This window comes from Ursus americanus, chromosome 17, assembly GCF_024610735.1.
Source record: "Ursus americanus isolate L20-20 chromosome 17, mUrsAme1.1.p, whole genome shotgun sequence".
Taxonomy (NCBI): Eukaryota; Metazoa; Chordata; class Mammalia; order Carnivora; family Ursidae; genus Ursus; species Ursus americanus.
Window position 1 is genome coordinate 33,098,084 of NC_142143.1, and position 17,833 is coordinate 33,115,916.

At 39.3% G+C, this 17,833-nt stretch overlaps 1 protein-coding gene and 1 pseudogene across 1 annotated transcript in view; one reads left to right on the top strand and one right to left on the bottom strand.

The window, feature by feature from the left end:
- Positions 1-12,573: 12,573 nt before the first annotated feature.
- On the bottom strand, positions 12,574-15,020 carry LOC148108656 (uncharacterized; annotated as a pseudogene).
- The window catches only part of SLC6A15 (solute carrier family 6 member 15), a 41,339-nt gene continuing 36,490 nt past the window's right edge, over positions 12,985-17,833 (top strand). Inside the window, exon 1 of the mRNA XM_045779758.2 lies at positions 12,985-13,234. The gene's annotated coding sequence lies outside the window, so the exon portion shown is untranslated. The remainder of the gene's footprint in view (positions 13,235-17,833) is intronic.

Below are 17,833 nucleotides of genomic sequence, written 5' to 3' on the forward strand. Positions count from 1 at the left end.
TCTGCACTTCGACTTTGTAAATTTGGGTATGGATAATACATAGCTTGCTGCGGATCAAAGTGTGTCAGAGCTGAAAACCAAAACAAGTAAGTGTTTTCTTACTGACACTATCATTTGTTTTTCCACTTGGTCTCAGATTGAAGATCCAAATTTTGTCCAAATGTTTCTTTCTCAGCCTCTGAAATCTAGAATTTAGAAGAATGCCTAAAACAAGCTAGATTCTTATTAGACATTTGGCAATTAAATGAATGAAAATGTATCTTTCCTTGTCATTGTATTAACAATGCAGTATTTAGTTTTCATTGGTTTTCAGTTTTGTATGTGTCACTTTGGTGTATAGAAATGTGTATTTTTATTTTTTTTTTTCAGCTTTATTGATATCAGTTTCCCTGATGTGCTTCAACAAATTATTAGCAAACTGAATCCAATAACACATTAAAAGGATCATAGACCATAATCAGCAGTGATTTATCCTTGGGATGCAAGAATGTTTTGACAAACGCAAATCAATAAGGGTGATAAAGTACATCAAGAAAATGAAGGATGAAAATCATATCATCATACCATCATCTCAATAGATGAAGAAGAAGCACTTGACAAAATCCAACATTCATTCATGACAAAAACTCTCCACGAATTAAGTATAGAAGGAATGTATCCCAACATAAGAAAGGCCGCACATGACAGACAAATAGCCATCATCATATTCAATAGAAAAAGCTAAAAGCTTTTCCTCTAAGATCAGAAACAAGACAGAGATCCTTTCTCTTACTACTTCCATTCAATACAGTGCTGGAAATTCAGATCAGAACAATTAGACAAGAAAAAGAAAAGGCATCCAAGTAGGAAAGGAAGAAGTTAAGTTGTCTCTATTTTTAAATGAAATGATCTTATGTAAAGAAAACCCTGAAGATTCCTCCAAAAAAAAACTTTTAGAATTATGGCGATGCCTGGGTGACTCGGTTGGTTGAATGTCTGCCTTCCGCTCTGGTCTCAGGGTCCTGGGATCCAGCCCCACGTGGGACTCCTACTCAGCGGGGAGCCTGCTTCTCGCTCTCCCTCTGCCCCTCCCCCTTCTTGTGCGCGCTCTCTCTGTCAAATAAATAGATTTTAAAAAGAAAAAGAATTAATAAATGAATTCAGTAAAGTTGTGGGATATAAAGTTAACAGACAAAAATCGGTTGTGTTTATATACACTCATAACAAGCAATCCAAAAAAGAAATTAAGAAAACAATCCCATTTATAATAGCATTAAAAAAAACAATTTAGGAAAAAATTTAACCAAGGAAGTGGACAGTCTGTACACTGAAAATTCTAAGACATTGATGAAAGAAATTAAGGAAGAATAAATAAATGAATAGATATTCCGTGATTGTGGATTAGAATTGGAATTAATATGGTTAAAATATCAATACCACACAATGCTTCTTTAAGACAAATTAGTTACCCCCCTTCTTGGCACATAAGAAAATTGATACAGAGTCCTAGTTTAAAAGCCACCCACCTCCCTGTGTCGACCAATAGAAAGCCAACCTCAAAGTAGGTTAATAAATGGTTCATTTGTTGTCTTACTAAGGAGTCTAGCCCAGAGACAGTCTGAGATTGCCCTGAAGAATTGCTCTGAAGCTTGTTAGCTGTAAGGGATTATATACATAGAAAAGGAAACGAAGTGTACGTGCTTGCAAAGCAGTTCTCCAAGTTATTTGGGTGTCACAAGGTACAATTTGTTCAGTAGTAAAAATTAAGGTTTACTGATTTCCACATAGACATGTGAAAGACCTAGGGGTCATCTTCGTACGTTATGTTTCTATCATATCTGATTGTTCAAAAGCATTGCTTGCATGCCTCCACTGAACTGATTTTCCGGTTCTTCCTGTTTTTGATTTCTCCTTGAGGTCACTTGAGATGGTCGCCGAGGGCTGACATCAGTCACCTACGCAGTTTTAGTGCACACGTGCAAACATTTTTTAGAGAAAAAGAGGTCACTGCTCAGTAAGCCTGTAGGTTTTCACCCAGGCAAAATGGTATATACTTTCTACAGCAAGACTTAATAGGAATAGGGTGACTAACAAACCGCCTTCTTCATTAGGCTGACTCAAGGGCTGGGTGAGGCTGCACCTACAAATGGAAGGTCTTTAGAACGTGCCATTGGGCAAGATTGGAATCCTCACGGACTGTGAAGTTGAACGGCCTGGGAGACAGCTGGATAGGGAAATACATAGGTGTGAAACAAAAGAGGGAGATCTAGCTACAGAAAACACCTTAGATTACTTAAATGCTTGGGTTGTATCAGATGATTGTTCATAATATTCAGGCCTTTCCTTAATCTTATGGGAGAAATACACTTCCCTGTCCCATTATATGGGGCTTGGCCAAGTGGTTTCTTTGGCTGGTAGAATGTGGAAAGTTTGGATAGTGTGCCAGTTCTAATTCTGGCTGTAAGAGGCATCAAGTTTCTGTTGGACCTTTTTTGCACTCTTGCCTTTTTGCCATAAGAAGAACATGCCTTGGAAGTTAATGGTCTAAGGTGGGTGAGAGACATGTGGAGCAGCCCTGAATAAAGCTAAGAACCAACGGAGCCAAGTCAATCTAGATAAGGTAATTCCCAACCCCCCACAGATATGTGCTGATGATAGTAATGATAGTTTTAAGCCACCGAGTTTGGGAATGATTTGTTTTTGCAGCATTACTGCAGCCATAAGTGACTTATCCAGTACTCCTCACTTACTCTTGAATTAGTACCATCTTTCAGTTGAATTGGCCCAGCCCCTCTCATTGACTCCTGTCATGCTATTATTTGGAATGATGACTATTATCCTTCCTTTCATAATCAGAAGTTGACAGATCTGTGCAGATAGGTGGAGAGAGACCCTCAAACGGTGGTCCCCACCATTATCACATGCAGAAAGAATCTAAAGATGAGGGGGGGAAAAAGCAGAATTTAACTTAATATAAAAATCTACCTGGCTGGGTGGGAAATATAATTTTCAAGTATTACTCACAAGGGAAGTATGTGCAAATAACTAAGAGATTACAATATGACAATTAGAGTAAGGGCGTGTAGAAATAATAGAAGAGAAAAAATTGCTGTTAGAGTTTTTATTAGACTATAGATTCTCTTCTGACTCACTCATGTTTTACACATATCTCCAAATCCTTATAGGCATAACATTAGACGAACATATTATTAAATATGATTGCACACTGCTGTTTCTTGAAAGATATGCTATTATATCTCCCTCTACTTTTAAGTTCTGCAAATTAGTTTGGCTTGAGTCCAAAAGAGCACCAATACTTATGCATTATTTTATTTAAAAAGCCCCCAAATCAATTTTTTAATCCCTGAATATTGTTGTTTTCAAAGGAAATATGATCTTCTTGGCTTTATTCCCTACGACAAACAAAACTATCCTAAGAAATTATTTGACAGAACCTGTCAATGTGATTGAACTATATAGTACACCAGCTTAGAATTAAAATTGCCCTCTGTTTATTATAGAGTAGTTTACGGGTCGTTGTTTTTTTAATGTAAAAACCTGGCATATTGAAGCTCTGCTACATTTAGAACTTTTATTAAAAAATACTTGGTAATGTAACAGAACTACTGTGTTTCCTGGAGGGTATGTCTTCAAAAACACATTCTACCTTCAGCTTCTTAGCCCTAACTTGATTGTCTTTTAAAATCTCTATTGTGGTGAAACTCAATATCAATGTCCCAATTAGTCCAGTTGTGGTCAATAGTAAGCCCTTACTCTCCTTCTGGAAACTGTATCTAATTAACCACAGAATCCTTTGGAATTGTTCTTTTCAGTATTTCTCAGAGATGTTCTTCCCTTTCCTGACCTTGTGCTATGTCAGACCTTTAGCACTTCTTAAAACACGGCAAACAGCATTGTGATGCTTGCATAGGCTTAGCAGGGAGCAAATGTTTACTGTAGAGAATGAGTGAATGAATGAATGAGTGATTATTCTTTCCCCAAAAAACTCTTATGATTTCCTATTTTTTTCTGTCCTTAAGCCACAAATCTTAGGCACTGCCATCAAGTGGATCACCAGGACATAACTTAATCACCTTTGCAATCTCATCTCTTAACTGTATCAGACCCATATTTCGTTTCCCTCTCATGAGTAAACTTCATTCTCACACTATGTGCTTTTGCTAATATCGTTCTCGTAATCTGAAGTATTTTCCCCTAAATTTCCATTCTGGAAAATTCCCATTTTTCTTGCGAGTTTCACTTCAACTCTATTGTGTAATAATTAAGAACACGGACTTCGAAGTCAGTTTCCTTCGGAAGATGCTATTCAGTTTCCCGTAAAACTAAACATCAATCTGCTATATGGCACAGAAAGTTTATTCCTAAGAATTTACCCAAGAGAAATGAAAATATATATCAACAGAAAGAAGTGGGAAAGAATATTTACAGCAACATAGTCATAATAGACCAAACTGGAGGCAGACCAGGTATCCGTCAATAGGAGTGTCCATAAACAGTGTATATTTGTATTCACACAAAAGAATACTACTCAGTAATAAAAAGGAATGAACTAGTCCCACAACGTGGATGAATTTTAAAAGTATCATTCCGAATGAAGGAAGACTCAAGAAGATAGACTACTGTATGATTTTATTTATGTGAAGCTTTAGAGAAGTAAAAACTGAGCTAACTGCAGTTGTCGAAATGTCATATGAGTGAAAAATAAATGCTCCTTGTGAGCAACTGTGGTTCTTGGATAGTTAGTTGTACAGCAAAGTTGACTAATACAAGCATAGCTAGGAAACCTATTTTTAAAGTATGATATGATATTATGCCCAATTCTAGGTTTGACATTTGGCTGAAATAAAGAATAGGCTCTGAAAAAAAAAAAGTTTTTTCCAAAATGACTAAAAAGGAAGAAGAAAACCTAAATAGGCAGATTTTTTAGAAGCTCTTGGAAAAAACATGAATTACCTCTGAAAGATTACGAGGCCCAGATGGTTTTACAAGCTAATTCATTTCAATTTTTTAAAGAAGAGATACTTCCAAGAAGATATACACACACTATCCAACAGTTTAGTAAAACAAAATCTTCCCAATTTATTTTGTAAAGCCGGCACAGCCACAGTAACACTGAAGATATCACACACACACACACACACACACACACACACACACACACACACACACCTCATTTATGGCTGGAGATGTTAGGTGGTAGATTGGCTGTTGTCAATTCGACACCATCATTACTTCCCTCTAAGGTGGGCACTGCATTTCTAAGAATCCCCTTCTTTGAAGACTCTGAGGTTTTGCCAATAAAAGGAACAGACATGTAATTTGGAAAACAGAAGTGAAGTGGAAGTCACCACACTCACAAGGTCACGGGGCCAGATTCAGTGGCTTCTTGGAATTCCTTGTGATCTTGGAAATCTCCACGAGCTACATAGCTTGAGGCTGAATTGTTAGCCAATGTTTCTCTGATTCTCTGGCCATAGTGATCTAGACCTTTACTGTCCTGCCCCAATTCCTTCCACATTTTTAAACTTCTATTTCCTTTTTTTTTTTTAAGATTTTATTTATTTATTTGACAGAGAGACAGCCAGAGAGAGAGGGAACACAAGCAGGGGGAGTGGGAGAGGAAGAAGCAAGCAGGCTCCCAGTGGAGGAGCCCTATGCGGGGCTCGATCCCAGGACTCTGGGATCACGCCCTGAGCCGAAGGCAGACGCCTAATGACTAAGCCACCCAGGCGCCCCTTAAATTTCTATTTCCTATACTAAATTCTTATTCCCGTACATTTATAACGGCTCTGCTCTGCTGACCAAAACAAGACTAATAAAATGTTCATACCAGAGTGGTTCTAAGGGAACAGAATCTTAAGAAGGGGAGTCTGGAATTGATTCTGGAATTTGCTTATGTTTAAAGGCTTCATGAACTCCCTGTAACTGGTAAAAGAGCTTCTGGTAGTCTCCATTAGGAAAGAGACTAATGAACAGTAACAAAACAGTCTGAGAACTATGAGTAGTAGGAACTCAAGCTATAGGGGTTACAAATTTATAATAATTGATTTGATCTAGATTTCAGTTGTTTTTGCTCCTTACTTAGTTGCCGTTGACTGATATAGCCCCTTTCTCACTACCAGTTTCCCCTTTTATCTCTCAATCTCTTATAGTGAATAATTTTGCCTGCGTTTGTTTTGGGATTCCCCATGCAGCAGAGATTGCCATAATCATTTTATTATTTTATAAAGTTGTCATTGGAAGGCCCAGATGATTCTTTCAAGAGGATTGTTATAATGCAACTTTACTTACTTACTCTTCCTGCAACTTGGGAAAGAGGTATGTGGGGGAAATCCTGGGATAGCCATCGAACTCTCTGTGGTGGGCGGGGTGGGTGGGTGGCCCATATGTCAGACCCTGGCTGGCTCACCAGTAGTTGGTTTGAAACCTCAGGAGCTCCCCAGGTGAGATCTGAAACTAGGCCCCATACGGAGGGCAAGGAGAGACCCAAGAAAGAGGCAGACCATTCCAGATTGGTAGGTGACAGGTTTAATAAGCAAGAAAACTTACGTATGAGGTTTGTTTAAGGCTGCTACAAGAGGAGTAAATCTCTGCACTTGCCCACCAGAATCTTATAAGTTTCTTTTTTTTTTTTTTTTTAAAGATTTTATTTATTTATTCGACAGGACAGAGACAGCCAGCGAAAGAGGGAACACAAGCAGGGGGAGTGGGAGAGGAAGAAGCAGGCTCATAGCGGAGGAGCCTGATGTGGGGCTCGATCCCACAACGCCGGGATCACGCCCTGAGCCGAAGGCAGACGCTTAACCGCTGTGCCACCCAGGCGCCCCAGAATCTTATAAGTTTCTATAGAGGTCTTAGTGGAGTTCAGTCATATTTATGGTCCAGATGGTCTCAGTAACATATTACTCTCTCAAGGTTGCATTCTTGAAATGTCTCCAGATATGGAAACAATAGGAAGAATATACATTCCAAGGACATGGTTGGAGGTAAGGAACCTCTGAGTGTCCAGGTTCAGCTCATGGGTCAATCAGTAGTCACATCCTCTTGATGACCTCTTCTAACACCCAGTTTCTAGAATCCAATGTAACTATACTGCCTGTAGAAGGTATATTCATACCATGCTTTGTAGGAGTTCTTCTATTAGCCCATAGTTTGGGCTACTAAGAATGTTTTTTCATTCATGCCCCTTTTCTGTTAATAGTGTCTTCATTCACTGGGAGAAGTTTCTTCTACTCAATGTGATCATTACAGAACTATGAATCTCATTTCCAGAGCTATGTTACTTGGTTCTGATATAAGAACATGACCCAGAATAACCAAACAAAAACGAACAAAGTACATCTTTAAAAAATCTAGTTGGAATAGGATGATATAATCATACGGATGTTAAAGTTTATGCTACATATTGGAAGATTTAATATCCATAATTAATGAGCTTTATCTAATAAATAAAACATATGCACTCTTTTGAGTTTGACATAAGCAATTTTTTAAAAAATGAACAAATACTAGACCACAAAAGATCTCAAAAATTCCAAAAGAATTGATACTACAAAGATAAGTAATCTCACTACAATGTCAACATAAATGATCAGCAGTAAAAATAAAATTAAAAAATGTGCTTATAAATTATGAAAGTAAGAATTGAAATTATTTAAAAGGATCACTTAATTTGCAGCATGCAACTAATGCTGTACTTAGGTAGTAAATTATAATGTTGAAGCAATTTAATAGCAGTTGTTCAAATCCAAAAGCTAGAAAAGACAACTAGAAGAAATATATAAATAACATGAGAAAAGAAATTCACAAGAAAGTAAAAAATACATCACTAACAAAATCAAAAGTTGATTCTTTGAAAAGACTAATAGACAAAGGTTTAGCAAGACTGATAGAAAAGAAAGAGATAAGGTCAAAATAAGCAGCATTATGGAAAAGTGCATGTATCTATAAGTATAATCTAGGATTTAACATAAAATAGTACTAACAAATTTATTGCAACACACTAAAAAATTAGATGAAATGAACAATTTTTTAAAAAAGGAATTACCAAAATTTACTCAATTAAGACATAGTTAAATAGACCAATAGAAAAATTCAATTAAAAATAAAGCATCTCTATGTAACACCCCCTTCCTACTTTCCTCAGTTTCCCAGGCAAGTAATGAACAATTTCTATCTTATGTAAGGGTATTTGAGAGGCTAGGAGTGTAAACTTTGGATCTCGTTTTACAATGCTCAAATAACCTTGATTTAAAAAAATTGCAAGGGGAACATAAACAAATCACAGATAGTTTCATTTTTGTATATAGATGAAAAACTCTAAACAAAACATGAAAAAGGTTGGATCCAACAATTTAAATAAAAAATAATAGTATATCATGGTCAAGTGTGATTTGTTCCAGGAACGAACACATGGGTGAACACCAGAGAAATGATGAATATAAATTTTATAAAAGAAATTAAAGTTTAGAAATAAGCTTGTCTTTACAGTGTAAGGCAAGAATTTGCCAAATCTGGGTCTCTTCCGTTCCTCAGACATGCCCTGTAAACTCCGGTTAGGGTCTTTTCACTGACTGACTTCTCTGCCTGGAACATCTGCAAGGCTAATTTCTGCAAGTGCTTTGAGTCACTGTTCCAATAAAATCTCAGAGGCTTACCCTGACAACTCAATTTACAATTGAAATGCACCCTCCTTCCCCTGAATCTAACCCCCTTAGCCTACTTTATCTTTTTTTTTATAGCACTTAGCTCTTTTAAACATATTATATGATTTATTTATTATGTTTACTCAAATTTAATGCCTTCCTTTTCCCCTGTCCCCCTGGATTATAAATTCTATGAGGGTAGGGATATTTGTCTATTATGCTTAGTGATATATTTCAAGCACCTAGAACTGTGCCTGCTATAAAATAAGTACCCAATATATATTTGTTGAATGAAATAGCTCATGATTAAAAACTCAGTAAATTAGTAATTAAATTTCTTTAATATCAGAAATAGCATATGCCAAAAACACACTTTAATATGAAGAACGATTTTCAGTTATCACACATTGTTCAGCAGTACCAGTAGAAGGAATATTGAAATACTGCTGGAAAAATAGCTGTGCCTAAGTCCTCCAAATGCCTCCTTTATGCTACTTTAGTCACCCTGGCTCCCTTCCTGGGATGCTAGTCCTCTCTATGCTCTATTTCCTTTGGTCAGTACAATTATAGTTATTAGTTACAGAAAATTAAATATTTTTAACATCACCTTTATTTAAATCGAACATGAAAGAAAACATGGAATGAAATCACCTAAGGAAAATATTGAGAGGGGAAAAAAAAAAAAAAAAGACGACATAAGGACCAAGGACAGAGCCCCAAAGCCATTAACATTTAGAAAGAGAAGAATAAAATAAGATGGATAAAGAGTTACTACAGATGTCAGAAAAAACCTGTAAGCATTTATTTTCATAAACATCAAAAGAAAAAGAACCTTGAATTTGTCCTGTTTTCCTCAAATGATTGTTGAAATCGTTGAAACAACACTGTGAGTTTTATTTTATTTTATTTTATTTTTTAAAATATTTTTTTATTATATTATGTTAGTCACCATACAGTACATCCCTGGTTTTTGATGTAAAGTTCGATGACTCATTAGTTGCGTATAACACCCAGTGCACCATGCAATATGTGCCCTCCTTACTACCCATCACCAGCCTATCCCATTCCCCCACCCTCCTCCCCTCTGAAGCCCTCAGTTTGTTTCTCATAGTCCATAGTCTCTGATGCTTCATTCCCCCTTCTGATTACCTCCCTTTCTTTATCCCTTTCTTCTCCTACCGATCCTCCTAGTTCTTATGTTCCATAGATGAGAGAAACCATATGATAATTGTCTTTCTCTGCTTGACTTATTTCACTTAGCGTTATCTCCTCCAGTGCCGTCCATGTTGCAGCAAATGTTGAGAAATTTTTCTTTTTGATAGCTGAGTAATATGAGTTTTAAACCATACCAATTGATTTGATTGCTTTGACATTTGTCAATTCAGTTATTCCATCCTCCACCTACAGAGAGATCAAATAATATAGTTACTTGCCTTGCTTCTACCTCTCAGCCCATGATCAGTCAAGAAGATGTAGGATGAATAGGATATTCACTATGTATTTGTGGGTTGTGCAGAATTTAGTGTCATAAAAATTTCAAAACTGTGTATCAAATAACCTTTAGTATGGAGAATAATATAATAAAATCTTTGTCAGAAAAAAAGATTTTCCACAATATACTACATGTATAACAAATAGGAGAATGAATTAACATAATCTTGTGGTGTGAATTGATTTAAATATTTTCCTTTAGTACTGTGATTTTTAAATCTTTCTTTTTTTGGTAAATCTTTGTATTGTTTTTCTGAACTCTGGTGCTATATCTTTGGGAATTCTTGCATAATATTGTCACTTTGAGGGATTTGGTGCTTAAAAGTAGGTATCAAATTCAGAAAGTGATTTAGATAGGGGCAGGTATTTATTTACAGTATCTAACAGATGCCTTCTGATTATAAACATGGACAACCACAGTCTCATCTTTTTCTTCTGCAATGTGTGGCCAATAACTACCTATTGCATCAAGTTGGTGTAAGAATTAGGAAAAATAAGGCATTTAAATTATTCTGCACATTGCCAAGGCACATACCTAACTCTGAATCAGTATTTGCTGATGTTAAATACAGTGTGGCCAAAAAGACTAGCTTCCTTTCACTTGTAGGTTGAAATCTACTAAGTCCTGCTCTTTCCCTTCTGCCACACCAACACCATGTGATCATTTTTTCCCTGTGTGACAAAGAAAGCACTCAATAATTGTTAGCTAAAAGATACTAGTGATTGGATACTAGATCACTGAACGGTCTTTACTGTTAAAATTAAAAATAGATACTTTTTACCTCTATGACTGTAGTTTCTAGGTTCTCCTTTTGGGATCTTTCCACCCCCCACTCCACTTCTTATTTTCAAAGGTGACTAGTCCTTGTGTTAATTCTACATCTTCCTCCTGTTAAAATTTATACATTCACTAAAGGTTTACAAGACAGCATTAAAAAACATGAACTCTGAAGCGAACCAGATCTGGGTTAAAATCTCCATTCTGTCATTGAACTAGCTATGTAGCCTTTTGCAATTTTTTTTCTCTTGAGTATCACCTCTGTCTAATCTTTAAAATCACCTCATTAATTAATTGAGAAGATTAAATGAGCTATTTTAAAGCTCTAGGTACTTAGTGGGAAACTCAATAGCTGCTTTCTCTTATTTCTTCTCATTGGCTTCAAGACATGAATTAGTATTAGTCATTTTTGAGGGTATCACTTCACAAATATTTTGTGACTTGTAGCTTTGTACATGTATTTGAGGTAGGTGTTAAATGTCAGTGAACAAGTGTGAGGAGGGAATAGTTGTAGGCAAGTAGGCCTGCTTTGTACTGCTACAAACCATTCTTGTAAGCATACAGAAAACTTTGTTTCCCACAGATAAGCCTAATCCTGATTAAGGAAGACATAGCTTATTTTCTTAAATTCTTCTCAGTTGTTATTGGTATTATTTCTACTGTATGTCAACTTCATTACATAAAAAATGATATATATCAACATAAATATTTGCCTGTCGCCAATATGTGAACTCGAAGACAAATCCTACACCATGTTCTGTAAGAGGTTTATTGGAACCGTTTTTTATTTTTTTCCCGTGGGACATCTGTCAGACTATTTATTTACTCATGGCAGGGGAGGGGGCATTCAGGGAATCAAATCTAATTTAACTTTAAAAAAGTATTTTAAAGGTGAGATTGGAAGAGACTGAGAAAAAGCTCTCTTGGCTGCGTTAAAAGCTAAGGATTAGTTGCAATGTTCTGACCTGAAATTTAGGTCTTGTGATTTCTTTCCAGGAGATTTTTCACTGCATGAAAAACCTGTCTGCAATTGCCTTGTTATTTAATTCAATCTTAATTGGATACAAACCATCAAAATCTGAGGGATTGTTGGAAGGCCTAAAAGTGCACAAAGGTATTTTTTAATGGTAATATTAATCGTCTGGAAGTGAAAAATGTCCTTCCTCAAGTCACTGAACCTTTCTGCTATAATTTGTTTTAGGCTTATTTTGCATTTCTTTCAAGTTTTGAAAGGCCATAAAGTTTCAAGGACATAAAATTTAATCTCTGGAGCATATGCCCTGTTTAGGGGAAGATTCAGCCATTTTCAAAAGAAGGCTTAGCTTTGTGTTCAGTGATGTAGGTGTTAGGGATTCTCCACGTGGCTTAATTATGTGTATGTCTTGATTGCTACAGGAATTCATATTGTATTGAGACCCCTTGGGAAAGAGTCCCATGCTAAGGGACCAACATAGGGCGAGGACCAGCTCCCTAAAGCAGCCTCTCCTAACCTGGCCAGAATGACTGAGCGCTATCAGGCCAACGTTTGGTGGAGAAGCAAATGACCAGATGGCTTTTCTTTTGCAAGAGATGTAAATGGCCTGCTTGAGAGACAGCCAGGAAAAAGGGTTCTTGGGTCACCCACCCACTTCTTGTCCCGTCACGGACTCTCGGAGAATATTAGAGGGTGCGAGGCAGGACCGTGTCTATTGTTATCGTCGCTGAGACAAAGGCGCGGGGCGGGCAACCGGTGCCTGTCCTCTGCATTGGGTGGGTTAAAGGAGGCTGGGATGTCAGGGGCATCCGTTCGGTTCTGCTTCCGAGCGGACTCGCGCGGTCCGTGCCGCCCCGGCGGGCCCATCCTGGAGCGCAGGGAGGACGCGGTTGGGCAGCCGCAGCGGCCTCTGCGTCAAGGAGCGGTGGGGCGGGGAGGTGCGGCGCCCAGCCGGGCGACCTGGCTCCCTTCCCCCGCGGCGCCCGCAGCCTCCCCCTCTCCCCCGCAGCCGGTCGGCGGCCGCAGCGCGGGCGGGCCGGGCACGTGGGCGCCTCCGTCACACCCTCACTCACACCCTCACACACACCCGCGCGCACGCACCCGCGCGCCTGCATCTCGTGCTCTTTCCCTGGCAGACACACAGGCGCGCAGGAGTTCTCGCAGCCAGCCCGCAGGGCAGCGACCCCCTCAGCCCAGCCCCAGGGCCCGCCCTAGGCAAGCGGCGGCTTCTCTCTGGACAGCTCCTCCGCGGCCTCCGCCGCAGCCACCTGGGCCCGACCCTCGGCCACTGCTGCTACTGTCGGGACGTGGAAGAACCGAGAGGTGCCCGGTGGAGACACGCGAACGGTAATGACACGCTCCTACTGCTAAGGGCACGGTTTTAGGTAAGGCGGGGCTCACCGTTAGCCACCCTGGAGCCCGGGGACTGGGACGTGAGCGGACTCGATGGATGTAACGCAGGGAGGACTCAGGCTGGGTCCTGGGGTGAGGGGAAGGGGGCAGCTCCAAAGCTTTTGAGGGTGAAGTTGGGCTGGGCGGGCGATCCTCCAGGCTGTGTCCTGCACCTGTGCACAATGGGGGGGGGGGGTGGCGAGTAGGGGGAAGCACATGGGTCGAAACGTGCCGCCATCCTTCCTTCTCGTCGTGGAACTCGCCTACAGCATCCCCGAGAGACTAGTCGTTTCCAAGTCAAGTCGGAGCTGGCTGGACGGGTGGGGTCCGATGGGGGCAAGTCCGAGAGTAAAGTTGGTAGGGTCGGGACGGAGCGAGGCGCTTCCGAGGTTCTAGGTGAGTTGGAAGCCGATCCTCGTGAGGGTGGGCGGTAGGGCGGGGAGAGGAGCCAGTCTCATTCCTCATTCGCTTCTCGTCGCTTTTGCCACTGCTGAGGGCGACTACCGGAGGCTGTGTATTTTCACGTGACCCTCGTTCCCTTTTACCCGAGGAATCCTGCGATAAAAGGTCCGTAAGTGGGCCTTTCCGCTCACAAGGCACGTGGCTACTGAAGAAAGCACAACCTGTGTGTTTCTGCGCATCCAGGAATTTGAGAGTTGTGCCGGTGAGGTGGTGATGCTGGGGATTTTAAGGAGAGGATGGGAGGAACTGGAAACCTGGCTTGTCTGTGCGTGGCCTGGGCAGAGAACGATTTTGAATATAGGGAGAGGCTTTCAAATCGTAACACGCAGGCATACCAGCCTCGTAAATATGAACGAATCGAAACGCCCAGTCGAGATATCCCGGGGACAGGTGTGACCCACCCAGTCGCAGAGGCCGCGGGAACGGGAATTCTTTTCCGTTAAGACAAGGAGCGGCGTTGGCTGAGCGTTGGAGAGGGAAGCCCCCAGGCTCGCGCTCTCCAGTGTTTCGCTGCCTCTCCTCTTTCCATCTTCTTCCTTCCAAGGGAAAGGCTGGAGTAAGACGGGGCGGGGTCCGCACTCGGGCGCGGTGACGTCAGCAGTGTTTGGGTGCTTATGCAAATGAGGCTGCGTCCGTTTCTCCCAGTCTGGCCTTTCCCTTCCAGGTCTTAAAGGTAGACGCAGCCTTACTTAGTCTGCACCATTTGTATAGTTCACTACCCAGAAACACGGGAGGACTGAAGGATTTGCTTTATGTACTGCGTGTAGGCGCCTCATCACGCAGTTTTTTAAAGCTGTTTTATACCTGTCATTGCCCGGTTGCTTTCCCGGGATGCTGGGAACAATGTGTTTGCTTTAGGAAGTATTCTCTGACAAGCAACCTTATAGAGCTTCTCACCCCACCCAGCCTCATTTCCGCAAGAATGGTGCTGAGATATAGACCTACTCACGTCTTTGGCGCCTAGGTTTGACTTGTGTAGAAGGTACTTAATGAGTACTTGATGATGGACAGAATTGCCCTTGAAGAGCTTTTATCTCATTACATTCCGAGTATTCGATCATCAGAATCATATATTTTATTTTTGTGTGCGTACCCTTTGTATCCACATGATCAATGATCCATGTTGATTTATTGGAGTAAAATATATTATTGAATTCATTGACCATTTTCCTCCAAGCGAAACATTTAACGTGTTCTTTTTTTTAAGGAAGGCGGGAATTAACACTGTTTTGAAAATAATCTCTTACTGTTTGTTGACAAGTTTTTTTTCTGATTGCATGCGGTATTCTTGATTCAAGAATTACTTTATGCTCCCATATATGTTAACTCAAGATATAATATTTTAATGGCATTAAGATATTTATACATGTTTCTAGAAAACAAGTGCTCTGTCATCCAAATAATAACGTAAATAAGAAATACGGTCTTGGTCTGTTCAGGTTGCTGTAGCAAAATACCATAAACTGGGTGCTTTATAAACAACAGAAATTTAGTTCTCATAGTTCTGGAGGCTGAGAAATCCAAGGCACCCACAGATTTGGTGTCTGGTGAGATCCTGCTTCCCGCTCCTTAGATGGTGTCTTTCATTGTGTTCTCACATGTTGGAAAGGGCTAGCTAGCTTTCTGGGGTTACTTGTACTACCCCAAAAGGCCCCATCTCATAATATCGTCATCTTGGGGTTGGAATTTCAACATATGAATTTGGAGTGGAGGACACAAGCATTCAAATTAGCAAAAAGTAGAACAATTTAATTGGCTAATAAATATTTGAGATACCGATAATCAAATGAAATGCCTTACTTGTCAATTATTAAGTTAATAAGTAAAATAAGTTAGAATAATTACTAAAACTTAAACTGTATTTATAATCATTAATTTACTCAGTGATCAGAGTTCAGATTTTGCTGTGTACATGTTAGAATATATGTCCTGTCATAAAATAAAACTTGTGTATGATTAGGTAAGAAATTTGCATTCTCTTGAACTCTGGGGTTATTACCCAGTTAGTAAAAAAGTCATTGACTTAGAATGATAGACCTGAAAGAGACCTTGCTGATTATCGAAAGCTCTGAAAACGTTTACTTCTCAATTTACTTCTCAACTTCTTTTGGGTAGTGTGTTGACTCTTTATTATTACATACATAGGCATGATTGGATATATTAATATATTCTATGCAGAGTAATTTTTTAAAGATTTTATTTATTATTAGAGAGAGAGAGAGAATGAGTGGAAGGTGGGGAGAGGGAGAAGCAGGCTCCCTGCTGAGCAGGGCCTGGATCTCTGGGCCCCAGGATCATGACCTGAGTGGAAGGCAGAGGCTTAACCGACTGAGCCACCCAGGAGCCCCTATGCAGAGTAATATTAAAATAGTTTCTGAACAAAATTCCATGGGCATAGTCTGATGCAGGAAGACATTTAAAGTTACATGGCAGGAAGAATCTTTATATTTATTTCCAATTTCCCTTATAACTTAAAAGAAGTCCTAACTACTCTTCTGGATGTATTTGGTAACTTTTTAATGAATTTATCTACTTAAATATTTACTTTGACCAGTAATGATTTTCTCATAGTTCTCTGTGCATAACAAGCCCCAGACACTGGGCTACATGATAGCTTTATATGCACAGTACTACTTGATATAGAAGACTATTTTCAGTCTTGAAGATCAATTTATTTCCGTGTGATTAATGCACTAAGGTATCCTTTCACATAGATTCATTGATTGTTATCTTTGAATGAAATGCTTACACTAGGAGCTTTTTCACCTATCAGATTGGCAAAAATAAAAAAATTACTCACTATATTGAAGAAGGCAGAGGGAAACAAGCACTCTCATATGACTCGTTGTAGATCAAGTCGAGACAACTTTTATAAAGGGCCACTTGGCAGTATTTACCAAAATTGTAGAAGCACATAACCTTTGATCGAGTAGGTCCGCTTCTACAGGAAGGAATTTCTTCTATAGATATGCAAATGCAAGATATACAGAGTCAGTCGCTTGAACGATGAAGCAGATGATCAGAAATGACCTAAATATATACTCATACCATGATCTATCATACAATTAAGACAGAACGAACAAATAAAACAAAAACCAAAACAAAAACCAAACAATTGTATTGAGAGCAAAAGCTTTTGAAGGCTTTTTAAGTGAAAAACCAAGATGCAGAGTTATGCATATAGTGACAGTATGTAAAAAGAATCAGGTTGAGTGGGTGGGGTGGAAACATATCAGCTTGAATATACATACACCAATACCTGTGCAGGACTTTGGTGACTTACAGGGAAGTAAGGGTGGGACAGATACACTGAAGGACAGAGTGGGAAGGTACTTTTCACTCTATGCCCTTTAATACTATATTACTATACCATTTATTTGAAGTATACATTAAAATATATTCTTAAGTGAAGACAATAACAAATACCCTTGGGAGAACCGTATCCAGGCATCAGATGCTCTAGAATGGGTAAGGTATAAAAGTCAATGGGTATTTTGTCTCCATGATTTTCGTAGTTTCTGAATTTACAAGAAAGTTTCTGCTTTCAGCATTCTTAGTAATAAAATACATTGATAAAGTCAAGTTACAGAACAGTTCCATCACTGTAAGGATCCCTGTGTTGCCCTTTCTAATCACTCTGCTCTTCATACCTATTATTTTGCATTTCAAGAATGTTATCAAAATGGAATCATACAGTATGCAACATTTTGTAATTGGCTTTTTCCACTCAGCATAATTATCTATAAATTCATCCAAGTTGTTGTGTATATCAGCAGTTTGTTTATTTTTATTTTTAAGTACACTCCATGGTATGGATCTACCAAAGTTTGTTTAACCATTCACCCATTGAATCACATCTGGGTTGTTTCCAGTTTAGAGTGATGATGAATAAAGCTGCTATGGATACTCATTTACAGGTTTTATGGAACATAAATTCTCATTTCTCCAGGATAGATGCCCAGGAGTGCACTTGCTGGGTTATATGGTCATTGGATGGTTAGTTTTCCAGAGCGCTGTACCATTTTGCATTCTCACCAGCCATGTGTGAATGATCCGGTTTCTCTGTATCCTTGCCAGAATTTTGTTGTCACT